Genomic DNA, 16435 nt, shown 5'->3' with positions numbered 1-16435 from the left:
CATAGTACTGGCCAGACCCTGGCTCAGTACTACCTGGTGGGAACCAACGATGGTTCACCACAAAAGGTTTAACCTAACTGTACATTAACTCAAATTATTCCACGTCACTCACCCTTGTAAAATCCCCAAAACCGGTCAGAGATCCTGCAAAAATCAGGGTGAACACATGAAGAACAGAATGGATTAGTTGGTAAATGTGGTGAACATGCTTAGTTTTTGTTGTGCTGTGCTGGTTTCTTATTTGTATTTAATTATACAGAAATGTGCAGATGCCTCCACAGGGAGGCTGCAGGGTCATTTAATCAGCTTTTAGTGTTTCTAAGCACCCCCAATGCAGTCAGCAGTGAAAGATCATTGCTTTTGCACAGTAAGGCTCCTCAGGCAGAACATTTGCAGAGGGTCACTGCACACACTGATTCGCAATCATTCGCTTTCTTTTCAGAACCAGTTCTGAAGTTGACTAGCACCCTTAATAAAATAAAGCAATTTAATTCTTGTTAAATAATTGATGATTTGTTCTAAAATTGCTGAATGATATTATAGCCGCCAGTCAATACATCAATCATCCAATCCCAGGGCATGCTCGATTCCTGCACATTGAGCCGCTCTCTGGGATAGTAAGTCCTCAATCTGAGCCACGGTGGCACAGTGGTTAGCACTGCTGCCTCACAGCACCAGGGACCTGGGTTCAATTCCTGGCTTGGATCACTGTCTGTGCGGAGCCTGCACGTTCTCCCCGTGTCTGTGTGGGTTTCTTCCGGGTGTTCCGGTTTCCTCCCACAGTCTGAAAGACATGCTGGTTAGGTAAATTGGCCATGCTAAAGTCTCCTTCAGTGTACCCGACAGGCGCCAGAATGTGGCGAATAGGGGATTTTCACAGTAACTTCATTGCAGTGTTAATGTAAGCCTAATTGTCACGCAATAAATAAACTTTAAACTTTAAACATAGACAATCATTTCAACCAAATCTCTGCAGCCTAATCACCTTGTCAGCTTCCAGCATTTTCACACCTGACTAGCTAGGACATGGATTTGAACCTCACTCCAGAGATTCGAGAGCAGATTCTAAACGGACAATCCAATTCTGACTGAGGAATTATCTGTGAAAGAAATATCAAAGCAATGAGCTGAAAGTGGTCGGGCTGAGGCCACTACCCTGAGGAACTCCTGCAGTGATGTCCTGGAGCTGAGATGACTGACTTCCAACAACCACAACCATCTTCCTTTGTGTCAGGTATGACTGCAGCCCTTTCCCAGAGTTCTGCTTGATTCCTTCTCATTACATTGTGTCCACGTAGGCTGTTAGTTGGTGACATGGTGGCACAGTGGTTAGCACTGCTGCCTCACAGCGCCAGGGACCCGGGTTTGATACCTCTCTGTGAGGAGTTTGCAGATTCTCCTTGTGTCTGTGTGGGTTTCCTCTGGGTGCTCCAGTTTCCTCCCATAGCTCAAAGATGTGCAGATAAGGTGGGTTGCTAAATTACCCCTTTGTGTCCCAAGATGTGTAGGGAAGGGGAAAATTAGCGGATTAAATGTGTAGGGTTACAGGAATACAGGGATAGTGCAGGCTGAGGTAAGGTGTTCTGTTGGAGAGTCGGTGCAGTCCCAATTAGCCAAATGGCCTCCTTCTGCACTGTAGGAATAGGATAGGTCTAGGAAATAGGTCTTTACAAGTCCCAGCATGCAAAATGTAATGCAGAGACAATGAAGGAAGCAGCATTGGGAGATGTGTACGGTACTGGATGGGAGCAGCAGTTCAGTCCCGATGCTGTAAAATAGACTGCAGCTTTCACGCTCCGCACACACTTGATTTCCAAGTGACTGGTTGCTAGGATACAGTGCAGAGTACCTCATTCTCAGAGACAGCCCGTGGCCCTTCTGCTAATTCATTTCACAAAAAGGACAATGTATTTTGCTGTCACACGATCCAAATTTCTCATTACCTTTCACCATGACACCTGCTCTAAAGATATTCCTGATTTGAGCCCTGCACTAACTCCGACAATAACTCATTCAGTCTGGGTGTGATTTCAACAATTATGTTGCAAGAAACAATTACTAGGCAGGGTGTGCTGCCAAAGCCCTTCCTTGTAGTTATTAATCTCCGCTCCACACTCTGTGTTTTAGACTTTTCTATAATTATCACTTGCCCTGTTTTTGTGTGTCTCCTGCTTTCTTACTGCCTAGGCTTCTCTTTTTAGCTCTGGTGTTTGGACTACACGAGCAAGGTGAGGGCATGTGTCAATGTGAAAGGATACCGCAGTTGTGTTGAAGGAACACACAATCTGTGACACACAAAACAACCCTGCTGGGGAGATCTTTAATCAATTACTTTGAAATCTCTCTCAGGTGGGTGTCCCTGTAGTTTAACTTTAGAATTCCGAAGTACTTCCCTGTTTGAATGCAGGATGTCCCAACACTATAAATGCAAGAACTTATGTCAGAAAGGATCAGTTCTAGAACTTTCTAGGTGACAATAATAGTGAAGATGGCTTCCCAAGTGTGTCAGGACTAGCATAAGGACTGTGAGGATGCTGTTAACCCGGAGATCAACCTGCAGCTCTATTTTTCCGATGTTTACCTCTCTGTGTCCTCTTACTTTGACTGGGATGATGTTTCCCTGCATCACTTTGCTGAGTTCTTCAAGTCACATCAGGAACTGGAACGCGCTGAGAAACTGATGCCAGTCCAGAATAAATGTGGAGACTGTATCCTCCTGGACGATGTCAAGAAGCCGAGTGGGATGAGTGGAGCAATGCTCTGGAAGTTCTGCAGATGGTGAAGAATGTGGACCAGAGTCTGCTGGACCTGCACAAACTCTCCTCCGGGCAGACCAACCCTCATTTGTGTGACTTCCTGGTGGCTCACTACTTGGATGAACAAGTGAAGATGATCAAGAAGTTTGGAGATCACATGACCAGCCTGAAGAGACTAGGAGCTTCTGAGAATGGGGTGGCGAGAAGCAATTTGACAAGCTCACCTTGGGGAGAATGGCTGAACTGACTGAGGGGACAAGCTGATTGTGGTTTAGTCTGATATTTGTATAATTGAGATCTTTGTACCTGTCAGTTTGTGATGTTGTACAAGGAGCTATTGAACCAGGGCTCCATTGTGGAAATGTACAAACCATTTATAAACTGCTCAATTATTGAGGATGCCTCATCTCAGATAACCAAACACAAAGCTTCAATCATAGTGAAGTTTGTTGTGCCCATGCAGTTAGTGTAACAAGTGAAACAGGATTCAAATTAATCTGACCTCGATAGTATTTGAAATCTCCATTACCACACTGGGTGAAGTCTCTGACACAGGAAACCATTCGATGTGGGCGATATGTGTTTCACCAGGCCCTACCTCTCAGCATGGTTAAATCTCAGTGTTGAGTAACAAGAGTCTGATGGTATTTTATTTTCAACTTGTTGAACTTAGAGAGATATAACAATATCTCAAACACCAGCATCTGTACTTCATTCTCCTTTCTCTTATCAGACCATTCAGCGCACATATCACTTGTTGAGAATATTTCCCTTTCCTTTCTGCACTCCAGAGAGACTGTGCAAGTGGGTACATTCTGATCCAGTCAGCAGGAAGCATTGGACAATGCAATCAGACCGAGCCAGCATGCCTAATCATGATGTCATGATGATGGAGAAAAATCCCAATTTGGATCTAAAGGCCATTGAGTTAGCTCTATCTTTGAGAAAGGAGCTCAAAAACTACAGGGGATGTAGATAGCAGTGTCTCTGATTGGAGGGAGAGGTCAAATGCAACATTCATCCCTCAACTGAGAGCAATGATATTGGTAAAATATCACTGAATCCCTTATAGGGGTAGAGCTCAGGTCACATCACCAGGCAGCCAAAGAAGGAGATGGACAGTCTTCAGACTCCTAGGGAGCATACTCCAGAAGATTGTAGATGCAGATGCTGGAATATTGCAAGAGCTGCAGAAAACCACAACCAAAGCAAAGATATAGGGACAATAAAAACACGTGCTATTTTGAGGAAAGACCAAGTTGAGTACTGAATCGTATCTTGCAGCTATGTCCACAACCGGGAATAGGGACAATGCAATTAAATCACATCTCTACCACAAAGGTTGCCCCCATAAGAGTGGCGTTGTTAGTAAATGGCCACCCATTAAGAATAGAAGTGAATATGGGGGCCGTGGTCTCCTTTATCAGGGAGCAGACTTGTCGCCTCCAGGTTGGTATTCAACTCTTTAACATAGAAAGCACAAAAGCCAGTTTGACCACCTACACAGGGGAACCATTGCAGATAAAAGACATTTCAGCAACCCTAGTGTCTTACAGGCAGCAGTCAGTTTGACTTCCTCTCATTATTGATGGGGACAAGGACCCAGCCTTATGGGGACAGATTGGCTCCAATACATCAGACTGAACTTCAGACTGGGCACATGAGAACTGTATGAAGTCATCAATAAGTACCCCAACATCTTCCAGGAAGGGTTTGGGAAAATAAAGGGGTCCAAAGTTAAGATTTATGTTGACCCAATGCTATGCCCAAGTATTTTAGAGTGAAACCAGTTCCATACTCTTTATTGGAAAAAGTAGACTTAGAACTGGAATGCCCCGAAAAGCTGGGTATAAAAGACCCGTGCACATCGCAGAATGGGCCATACCTATTGTTCCTATCCTCAAGTCAGATAAGTCAGTCCGACTTTGTGGAGACTGTAAGCTTACAATCAATAGGGTTTCTAAACTTGACAGATACCTCATGCCCTGGATTGAAGACCTGTGTACATCAGGCTAACTGGGAGCCAAGCATTTCCAAAGTTGGACATGAGTCACGCATATCTCCAACTTGAATTGGACGAGCCTTCCTGGCAATTAATACTCACAAAGGCTTATACAAGTACACTCACCTGCCCTTCGGGTTCTCATTCTGCATGCGCCATTTTTCAATGGACATGGAGAACATACTTCAAGGGTATCTTCAGGTAGTGAAGTACCTGGATGGTGCCTTGGTCACAGGAACCTCGGAGCACCAACACTTAGCAAACCTGGGAGAGGTCTTATGGTGATTTTCAGAAGTCAGGGTATGCCTGAAAAGGGAAAAATATGTCTTCCAAGAAAGCGCCATGACCTATTTAGGTTTCGGTTGGATGGCAAGGGCCTTCATCCAATGGAGGACAAGGTGAGGACCATTAAGGAGGCGGCAACTCCAATGAACCCCATGGAATTGAAATCTTTCCTGGGTCAGTAAATTATGATGTGGAGATGCCGGCGTTGGACTGGGGTGAACACAGTAAGAAGTCTCACAACACCAGGTTAAAGTCCAACAGGTTTATTTGGTAGCAAATACCATAAGCTTTCGCAGCACTGATCCTTCGTCAGATGGAGTGGAAATGTGCTCTCAAACAGTGCAAACAGACACAAAATCAAGTTGCAGAATACTGATTAGAATGCGAATCCCCACAGCCAGCCAGGTCTTAAAGGTACAGACAATGTGGATGAGGGAGCATCAAACACAGGCCAAAGAGATGTGTATTGTCTCCAGACAGAACAGCGAGTGAGATTCTGCAAGCCCAGGAGGCAAGCTGTGGGGGTTACTGATAATGTGACATAAATCCAACATCCTGGTTTAGGCCGTCCCCATGTGTGCGGAACTTGGCTATCAGTTTCTGCTCAGCGACTCTGCGCTGTCGTGTGTCATGAAGGCCGCCTTGGAGAACACTTACCTGAAGATCCAAGGCTGAATGCCCGTGACTGCTGAAGTGCTCCCCCACAGGAAGAGAACAGTCTTGCCTGGTGATTGTCGAGCGGTGTTCGTTCATCTGTTGTCGTAGCGTCTGCATGGTTTCCCCAATGTACCATGCCTCGGGACATCCTTTCCTGCAGCGTATCAGGTAGACAATGTTGGCCGAGTTGCAAGAGTAGGTACCGTGTACCTGGTAGATGGTGTTCTCACGTGAGATGATGGCATCCGTGTCGATGATCCGGCACGTCTTGCAGAGCTTGCTGTGGCATTCAGCCTTGGATCTTCAGGTAAGCGTTCTCCAAGGCGGCCTTCACGACACACGACAGCGCAGAGTCGCTGAGCAGAAACTGATAGCCAAGTTCCGCACACATGAGGATGGCCGAAACTGGGATGTTGGATTTATGTCACATTATCAGTAACCCCCACAGCTTGCCTCCTGGGCTTGCAGAATCTCACTAGCTATTCTGTCTGGAGACAATACACATCTCTTTGGCCTGTGTTTGATGCTCCCTCCACTCACATTGTCTGTACCTTTAAGACCTGGCTGGCTGTGGGGATTCGCATTCTAAATCAGTATTCTGCAACTTGATTTTGTGTCTGTTTGCACTGTTTGAGAGCACATTTCCACTCCATCTGACGAAGGAGCAGTGCTCCGAAAGCTTATGGTATTTGCTACCAAATAAACCTGTTGGACTTTAACCTGGTGTTGTGAGACTTCTTACTGTGTTTACCCCAGTCCAACGCCGGCATCTCCACATCATGACTACCATCGACACCGCAAACTGCCGGCTCCAAGTGGAGAGGATCTCCAAGGAGATCGCGCATATCGGCACAGACATCAAGTTTCTACAAACATGCAAGAAAGCAGACAAGATACCGAAAGGACTACGGATCACGAACCCACTCAGGTCAACCTATAACACAGACTACGCTGAGAGACTTTGCCGTCGCACCTCTCTCACCCTCCACAACCACCTCATACACCAACTCTACAGCAAACGCCGCAGCCTGGAAACCAAGATCGAATCCATATTCTCAACTTGCGCTCAGGACGCAGACCAGCTGCGAAACTCTGGCAAGCAGACGAGACAAAGGAACTACACCATCTACATACACACCAAGAACAGGAAACTCGAGAAACTCAGCATCACCACCAGCAGCAACCAAGCCTCCCCCGGTACCACAGTAGAAAACAGTACCACTGCAGGAAAGTCCATTGTTAACTTATCGGACTACACACTTCAGCCAGATGAAATCGAAGTTCTCAGCCGAGGGCTCAACTTTTGTCCCACTACCAAAATAGACCCCATCAGTCTCGCAGTGGACACAGAGGAATTCATCAGGCGAATGAGGCTGCGGGAGTTCTTCCACAAACACCAAGAGGCCAACAGCGAACACAATGAGACAGCCAATGAACCGGAACAGCCGACAGAGAGATCCGCAGTGCAACCGAAGAGGAAAGAGTCGAATTGGATTCCACCGGAAGGCCGCTGCCCTCGACTTGACATGTATGCCCAAGCCATCAGGAGGTGCGTCAACACCAAATTCATCAGCCGCACTCACAAGACAGCACCGAACATCACCCAAGCACAACGCAACGCCATCCACGCTCTCAAGACCAACCGCAACATTGTCATCAAACCAGCAGACAATGGAGTAGCCATCGTCATACTGAACAGAACGGATTACTGCAAAGAAGTGTACCGACAACTGAACAACGAGGAACACTACAGACAGTTACCCACAGATCCGACCAAAGAACACACCCGTCAACTCAACACTCTGATCAAAACCGTTGATCCGGACCTTCAAAACACCCTCCGTGCTCTCATCCCACGTACTCCACGCGTTGGAGATCTCTACTGCCTCCCAAAGATACACAAGGCAAACACACCCGGCCGTCCCATCGTTTCAGGCAATGGAACCCTGTGCGAGAACCTCTCCGGCTATGTCGAGGGCACCTTGAAACCCATTGTACAAAGAACCCCCAGCTTTTGTCGCGACACTACGGACTTCCTACAGAAACTCAACGCACATGGAGCAGTTGAACCAGGAGCACTCCTCGTCACAATGGATGTCTCAGCACTCTACACCAGCATCCCCCACGATGATGGCATTGCTGCAACGACCTCAGTACTCAATGCCGTCAACTGCCAGTTTCCAGATGCAATTTTACAACTCATCCGCTTCATCCTGGACCACAACGTCCTCACCTTCAACAATCAGTTCTTCATCCAGACACACGGAACAGCCATGGGGACCAAATTCGCACTTCAATATGCCAACATCTTCATGCACAGGTTCGAACAAGACTTCTTCACCGCACAGGACCTTCAACCGATGCTATACACTAGATAGATCGATGATATTTTCTTCCTTTGGAGTCATGGTGAGCAATCACTGAAACAACTATATGATGACATCAACAAGTTCCATCCCACCATCAGACTCACCATGGACTACTCTCCGGAATCGGTTGCATTCTTGGACACACTCATCTCCATTAAGGACGGTCACCTCAGCACCTCACTGTACCGCAAGCCCACGGATAACCTCATGATGCTCCACTTCTTCAGCTTCCACCCTAAACACGTTAAAGAAGCCATCCCCTACGGACAAGCCCTCCGAATACACAGGATCTGCTCGGATGAGGAGGATCGCAACAGACACCTCCAGACGCTGAAAGATGCCCTCATAAGAACAGGATATGGTGCTCGACTCATCGATCAACAGTTCCGATGCGCCACAGCGAAAAACCGCACCGACCTCCTCAGAAGACAAACACGGGACACGGTGGACAGAGTACCCTTCATCGTCCAGTACTTCCCCGGAGCGGAGAAGCTACGGCACCTCCTCCGGAGCCTTCAACATGTCATTGATGAAGACGAACATCTCGCCAAGGCCATCCCCACACCCCCACTTCTTGCCTTCAAACAACCACACAACCTCAAACAGACCATTGTCCGCAGCAAACTACCCAGTCTTCAGGAGAACAGTGACCACGACACCACACAACCCTGCCACAGCAACCTCGGCAAGACGTGCCGGATCATCGAATCGGATGCCATCATCTCATGTGAGAACACCATCTACCAGGTACACGGTATCTACTCTTGCAACTCGGCCAACATTGTCTACCTGATACGCTGCAGGAAAGGATGTCCCGAGGCATGGTACATTGGGGAAACCATGCAGACGCTACGACAACGGATGAACGAACACCGCTCGACAATCACCAGGCAAGACTGTTCTCTTCCTGTGGGGGAGCACTTCAGCAGTCACGGGCATTCAGCCTTGGATCTTCAGGTAAGCGTTCTCCAAGGCGGCCTTCACGACACACGACAGCGCAGAGTCGCTGAGCAGAAACTGATAGCCAAGTTCCGCACACATGAGGAAGGCCTAAACCGGGATGTTGGATTTATGTCACACTATCAGTCACTCCCACTGCTTGCCTCCTAGACTTGCAGAATCTCACTGGCTGTCCTGTCTGGAGACAATACACATCTCTTTAACCTGTGCTTAATGCTCCCTCCACTCACATTGTCTGTATCTTTAAGATCTGGTTGGTTGTAGAGATTCGCATTCTAATCAGTATTCTGTAACTTGATTTTGTGTCTCTGTGCCCTGTTTGAGAGCAGATTTCCACTCCATCTGACGAAGGAGCAGCGCTCCGAAAGCTAATGGCATTTGCTACCAAATAAACCTGTTGGACTTTAACCTGGTGTTGTTAAAACTCTTACTGTGTCTTCCTCCAAAGGCAGTGGGAGCAGAGTCTTTGAATATTTTTAAGGCAGAACCAGGTAAATTCTTGATTATGAGGGGGTGAAAGGTCATTGGGATGGGCAGGAATGTGGGTTTGAGATTACAATCAGATCAGCCATGATCTTATTGATTGGTGGAGAAGGCACAAGGGGCCGAGTGGCCTATCCTAATTTGTATGTTCATATGATGCAATTTAATATTAGAAATAAGATAACTGAATAGTCTGAGAATGCTCAGTGGCTGAGTGGTGTGATAATATACATAGCTTCCCATTGGCGAACTGGCTTTGTATCGAATGCTGTCCATTACATTGCTGCCTGGTCACAGAGTTTGTCCCTTGACCAGCTGGACACCATGTTCTTCACAGTTGTTAAAGGGCACATTGACCAGCTGGCACACTGAGACGTGCCTTTGAGCTTGAAGTCCAGCTCTCAGACATAATTAACACACTACAGGTCGAATTGCAGCCAAATCCTTTACAATTCAATACCATTCTGTCCTCATACAACACACTGAGCTGTGTGTCTGTCTGCACACTCAGGCCACGTGCACAGGGATTTCAATGATGTAAGGTGATCAGTGAGGACGAGACCACATTGACAACGAATAAATTCCCAGACAAACTGAATGAAGAGTTGGGTGGAAGCAGATGTCCTATCAATGAGACACTATTGTATCTCAAATCCCTGGCCAGGAATGCCCTCTGTCCGCTGAGAGTATCAAACCCCTTAATGATTCAGCAACCGCTCCTCCACCTCACCTCAAAGCCCATCAACTCCCGGGTTAGAAATAGAAGCCAAGAGAAATCCTAGCTGAACTCAAACACTTAGAAGTAGAACTGTTTGTGTAAACAGTACTCAGTGGCTGGACAGAGAAATGAGCAAGTGTTAAATACTATTGTGGAAAACCCAGGCTGTGACCAAATGCTAATTAGTAATGGATAACAGAGACACTAGAACATAGAACATAGAACATTACAGCGCAGAACAGGCCCTTCGGCCCACGATGTTGCACCGACCAGTTAAAAAAAAAAACTGTGACCCTCCAACCTAAACCAATTTCTTTTCGTCCATGAACCTATCTACGGATCTCTTAAACGCCCCCAAACTAGGCGCATTTACTACTGATGCTGGCAGGGCATTCCAATCCCTCACCACCCTCTGGGTAAAGAACCTACCCCTGACATCGGTTCTATAACTACCCCCCCTCAATTTAAAGCCATGCCCCCTCGTGCTGGATTTCTCAATTAATGATTAAACAAATCCTCCGGAGGAGATGCCGTAACTTCTCCGCTCCGGGGAAGTACTGGACGACGAAGGGTACTCTGTCCAGCGTGTCCCGTGTTTGTCTTCTGAGGAGGCGGTGCGGTTTGGTGCGGTGCGGGATGGCATTTGCTACCAAATAAACCTGTTGGACTTTAACCTGGTGTTGTTAAAACTCTTACTGTGTTTACCCCAGTCCAACGCCGGCATCTCCACATCATGACTACCATTTGGAGGAAAAGACAGAGACAGAGTACAGGAATACGATAGAGAATCTGGTGAATTGGTGTGGCAACAATAATCTCTCCCTCAATGTCAACAAAACAAAGGAGATTGTCATCGACTTCAGGAAGTGTAAAGGAGAACCTGCCCCTGTCTACATCAACAGGGACGAAGAAGAAAGGGTTGAGATCTTCAAGTTTTTAGGTGTCCAGATCGCCAACAACCTGTCCTGGTCCCTCCATGCCGACACTATAATTAAGAAAGCCCACCAACTTTCTCAGACGACTAAGGAAATTTGGCATGTCAGCTACGACCATAGAAGGCATTCTTTCTGATTGTATCACAGCTTGGTATGGCTCCTGCTCTGCCCAAGACTGCGAGGAACTACAAAAGGTCGTGAATGTCTCCCAATCCATCACACAAACCAGCCTTCTATCCATTGACTCTGTCTACATTTCCTGCTGCCTCAGCAAAGCAGCCAGTGTAATTAAGGACCCCAGACCCCCCCGGTCATTCTCTCTTCCACCTTCTTCCATCGGGAAAAAGATACAAAAGTCTGAGGTCACGTACCAACCGACTCAAGAACAGCTTCTTCCCTGATGCTGTCAGACTTTTGACCGGACTTACCTTGCATTAAGTTGATCTTTCTCTACACCCTAGCTATGACTGTAACACTACATTCTGCACTCTCGGTTCCTTCTCTATGAATGGTATGCTTTGTCTGAATAGTGTGCAAGAAACAATACTTTTCACTGTATACTAATACATGTGACAATAATAAATCAAATCAAAGGATTCCAGAAACTCTCAACCCTCAGAGAAAATAATTCTCATCACCTGTCTTAACTGAGTGAGCCCTTATTTTTAAACAGTGACCCCTAGTTTTAGATTCTCCCACAAGAAGAAACATTCTCCTCATATCTACCCCTCAGGATTTTTTATGTTTAAGATTTGCAGTGATTTACAAAAGAAACAAATGTGATGTGTAAAAACCTTTTCACACAGCGAGTGGTCCAGGTCTGGAATGCACTGCTTGCAAGTGAGGTGGAGACTACTTCAATCAAGGCATTCAAGAGAGGATTAGATGATTAGTTGAATAGAAACGATGCGCAGGAGCATGGGGAAAAAGAAGGGGAATGGTACGAGGTCACAATGTTCATTTGGAGAGCTGGTGCAGAGACAATGGGCCAAATGGCTTCCTTCTGGCGGCATGGTGGCACTGCTGCCTCACAGCGCAGGGACCTGGGTTCAATTCTGGCTTTGGGTCACTGTCTCTGTGGAGTTTGCACATTCTCCCTGTGTCTGTGTGGGTTTCCTCCGGATGCTCCGGTTTCCTCCCACACTTCAAAGATGTACAGATTATGTTGATTGGCTATGCTAAATTGACCCTAGTGTTACGGGGATTAGCAGGGTAAATATGTGGGGTTACGGGAATAGGGTCTGGGTGGGATTGCGGTCGGTGCAAACTCAATAGGCCGAATGGCCTCCTTATGCACTGTAGGGATTCAATGATTCTATGATTCTGCACCGTAACAATTCTGTAATTCTGTGACATCTCAATCAAGTCGTTTCTTATTCTTCTAAACTCCAGTAGATACAAGTCTAGCCTGCCAAATTTTTCCTCATAAGACAACTCACCCATTCCAGATATCAATCTAGTAAATCTTCTCTGAACTGCTTCTAATGCAGTTACATCCTTCCTTATATAAGGAGACCAATACTCTACACAATACTTCAGACCTGGTCTCACCAATGAAACATGATAATTATACAAAATTGTACATTTCTAGGGTGGGGTCCATGGTGATCGCTTGTCCATGATCATATGTTTGCATGGTCTCGTCTTCTATCTGCTTAAATTCAGTCTGCAGAAACCCTCAGAAGACAGATCCGGAGGTAAAGGTTTACTTAGCAAGCTACAGAACTGTCACTATTCAGTGTTAAGAAGCAGCATCACTTTGGTGTTGACATTTGTGTTTTTGTCCTGGTTGGGTTCTGAAGGGACTTTATTGAAAGCACTGGTTAAGCAGGTTTGAATTTATTGTCAGTTTCATTTCATGGAGGGACTAAAGGGATCAAGGGATATGGGAGGGGGAGGGGGATCAGGATATTGAATTTGATGATCAGCCATGATCAAAATGAATGGCGGAGCAGGCTCAAAGGGCCGAATAGCCTACTCCTGCTTCTAGTTTCTATGGAGTGTGGAGTTGTATGAGATGCAGATGTTCTCGGCTAACTGCCAAATAGGGCCCAGCAGAAACCTTGATGTTGTGGCCTTGTTCAGGCCCTGCTTGTATGTCTGCGGCTTCCTCTTTCTGCTTAGGGAGATGGTCGAAAGATCCCTTCTGTTTGTGGACTAATTTCAGTGTTTCTGCATCCTTCGTGAAATATCTTTGAGAGATTTCCTTACACTTGCATGGAGATATAGAAATGTACCTTGTGTTCACCGTGTTTTCACTGTTCTCATAGAATCATAGAAACCCTACAGCACAGAAAGAGGCCATTCGGCCCACCGAGTCTGCACCGACCACAATCCCACCCAGGCCCTACCCCCATATCCCTACATATTTTACTCACTAATCCCTCTAACCTAAGCATCTCTGGACACTAAGGGACAATTTTAGCATGGCCAATCAACCTAACCCACACATCTTTGGACTGTGGGAGGAAACCCACGCAGACACGAGGAGAATGTGCAAACTCCACACAGACAGTGACCCAAACCGGGAATCGAACCCAGGTCCCTGGAGCTGTGAAGCAGCACTGCTAACCACTGTGCTACTGTGCTGCCCAACTATGTTAACATAGTTTATCTCAGTAGCTTTCTGATGACATCGGCAAGATTAAGACCACTATTATTCTCGTTCAGCCAGCCTTCACGCAGTGGGCTGGCTGAACATAAGTGGGTCCAATATTTCTCATGAGCTATCCCACTGTCTTGGGTAACTCAAATAAGTGGGGCTATGATTCATTTGGCACCCATTTAACAATGGCAGTGGACATTCCAATGCATCTACCCGAATGTTCAATTATGTATTGGGAGGAGCAATTGGCAGGTGTGGTAGCGTGCCACATGGGTGGTCACATGATCCATCAGGGCAATCGCGGCGAGAGGTGAGAATTGAAAGCAGGAGTACGGGCTTCCTGGCAGTTGGAGTCTGGGAGTCGTGGAGTTCAGAAGCATTCTTATCTCAGTTTATTTAAAATGTATTTATTTGTCACAAGTAGGCTTGCATTAACACTGCATTGAAGTCACGTCGCCACACTCCGGCACTTGTTCGGGTACACTGAGGGAGAATTTAGCATGGCCAATGCACCTAATGAGCACACCTTTCCGACTTTGGAAGGAAACCGAAGCACCCGGAGGAAACCCACGCAAACACGGAGAGAACGTGCAGACTCCACACAGACAGTGTTTCCAAGCTGAGAATCGAACCTGAGTCCCTGGCGCTGTGAGGCAGCAGTGCTGACCACTGTGTCACCGTGCCACCCCAAATACACCCCTGTTTATTTATCTGCCTTGTTGATCATCATTTCCTCACAGCTATTACAGCAAGAACGCATCACATGATTCTTGCCCTCATTATTGATGCCACAACACTTTTGGATGCAAGGAATGAATTTATTTTTGGAGTTGATTGTTGCTGTGCTACACAGAGACAGACATTAATGTTGAAGCCCGACAGTGGCATTAATCTCTCTCTCTCTCTCTCTCTGTGTCCCAGGCACAGTGACCAGGCTGCACATCCCCGGCTTCCATGCCTCCCTCACAAAAAGCTGGATTGCTGCCAGTAAAAGTATAAAAGTGGATCCTATCTACAGATAAATGTCAGGGTCAGGGCATTAGCAGGAGTGGGCAGAGAAGGCTTATGTTATGCCATATCAGCATGAGACCCAGGAGGAAAATCAGACCCAGTTACATTTCATATTGATTTGACCAATTGTCCATGCAAAGGGTTTCGGAATGAATATAATTTCAGTGCTGTGTTTTAAAATTCAAATGCTTTGACAAGTTTTATTCATTGATGGGATATGGGTGTCTCTGGCTAGGCCAGGATTTGCTAATTACCCTTCAGAAGATGATGGTGAGTCACTTTCTTCAACCTCAGCGGTGATGCGCTATCAATAAGGCGAAAGACTACCGATAGGCTTTTATTCACAACAGAATCAGGAGCAGATCCCAACATATAACCAACCTGGACTGAACAAGGGGGAGGAGGCAGCCACCTTTATACTAGGTGCCGAGGGGAGGAACCAAACTGCAAGGGGATGTGTCCAGGTATGACAAACACACACAACGGTGATCCATATAGGACAAAGGCACAACTGAGGTCCACCACATTCACCCCTTCCTTTAAAAAAACAACACGGGGGTGAAGCGGAAACAATATTACAAGTCCAGGCGAACCGGTGGCTTGATCCGCTGTCGCGATTGTCGTAGTACAGGTCGCAGAGTCGTCCGAGCAGGGAGCGATGCCGGCCCAGGCTCCGTACAGTGAGCGTCGAGAGAAGGCGCCAGGTGATGTGAAGCGGACCGATCCGTCGTCCCGTCCATTCGTCGGGTACTGCGTGGCGACGGCTCCGGTGACTCAAGCGAGCTGTACACAGGGGTGAGAGGCGTGAGCAGTGGCCCTGGTGGCGTATGGGGAACAGTGGGAACCGGAGCTAGGGGGTGGGGGGCCGCAACAGGCTCTGGGCACACTACATTGGGGACAGGGACTGAGGGAGGAAGAGGCGTAGCAGTCTCCGAATGGACGACACCAGGGACCGTGGGGCGGAAGGACGTGGTGACCTCCGGGGCACCCGCGGGTGCCAAGTCACGGACAGAAACCGTGTCCTCCCGCCCATCAGGGTACGCTACGTAAGCGTATTGGGGATTAGCGTGGAGCAATTGGACCTCCTCGACCAAGGGATCTGCCTTGTGGGTCCGGACATGCTTCCGAAGCAGGACGGGTCCCGGGGACATCAGCCAATCCGAGAGCGAAGTACCCGAGGAGGACTTCCTGGGAAACGAAAACATCCGCTCGTGAGGGGTCGTATTGGTCGCTGTGCACAAGAGTGATCTAATGGAATGTAATGCGTCCGGAAGGACGTCTTGCCAACGGCTGACTGGAAGGCCCCTAGACCGTAACGCTAACAGAACGGCCTTCCAGACGGTTGCGTTCTCCCGCTCTACCTGACCATTTCCCCTGGGGTTATAGCTAGTGGTGCGGCTGGAGGCAACGCCTTTGGCGAGCAGGTACTGCCTCAGCTCATCACTCATGAAAGAGGACCCACGGTCGCTATGAATATAGGCTGGGAAGCCGAACAGGGTGAAGAGCTTGTTCAGGGTCCGAATCACTGTAGCCGTGGTCATGTCCGAGCAGGGGAAGGCAAAAGGGAAACGTGAGTATTCGTCAATGATATTCAGGAAATAAACATTGCGGTTAGAGGAGGGGAGGGGGCCTTTAAAATCAATGCTAAGGCGCT

At 47.4% G+C, this 16435-nt stretch overlaps 1 pseudogene; it reads left to right on the top strand.

The window, feature by feature from the left end:
* The first annotated feature begins 2488 nt into the window (after nt 1-2488).
* On the top strand, nt 2489-3020 carry LOC144499249 (ferritin, heavy subunit pseudogene; annotated as a pseudogene).
* The last annotated feature ends 13415 nt before the right edge of the window (nt 3021-16435 follow it).

This window comes from Mustelus asterias, chromosome 9 (genome assembly GCF_964213995.1).
Source record: "Mustelus asterias chromosome 9, sMusAst1.hap1.1, whole genome shotgun sequence".
NCBI classification, from domain to species: Eukaryota; Metazoa; Chordata; class Chondrichthyes; order Carcharhiniformes; family Triakidae; genus Mustelus; species Mustelus asterias.
Note: the sequence above shows the minus strand (reverse complement) of the source record. Positions and strands in the feature narration are given on the sequence as shown.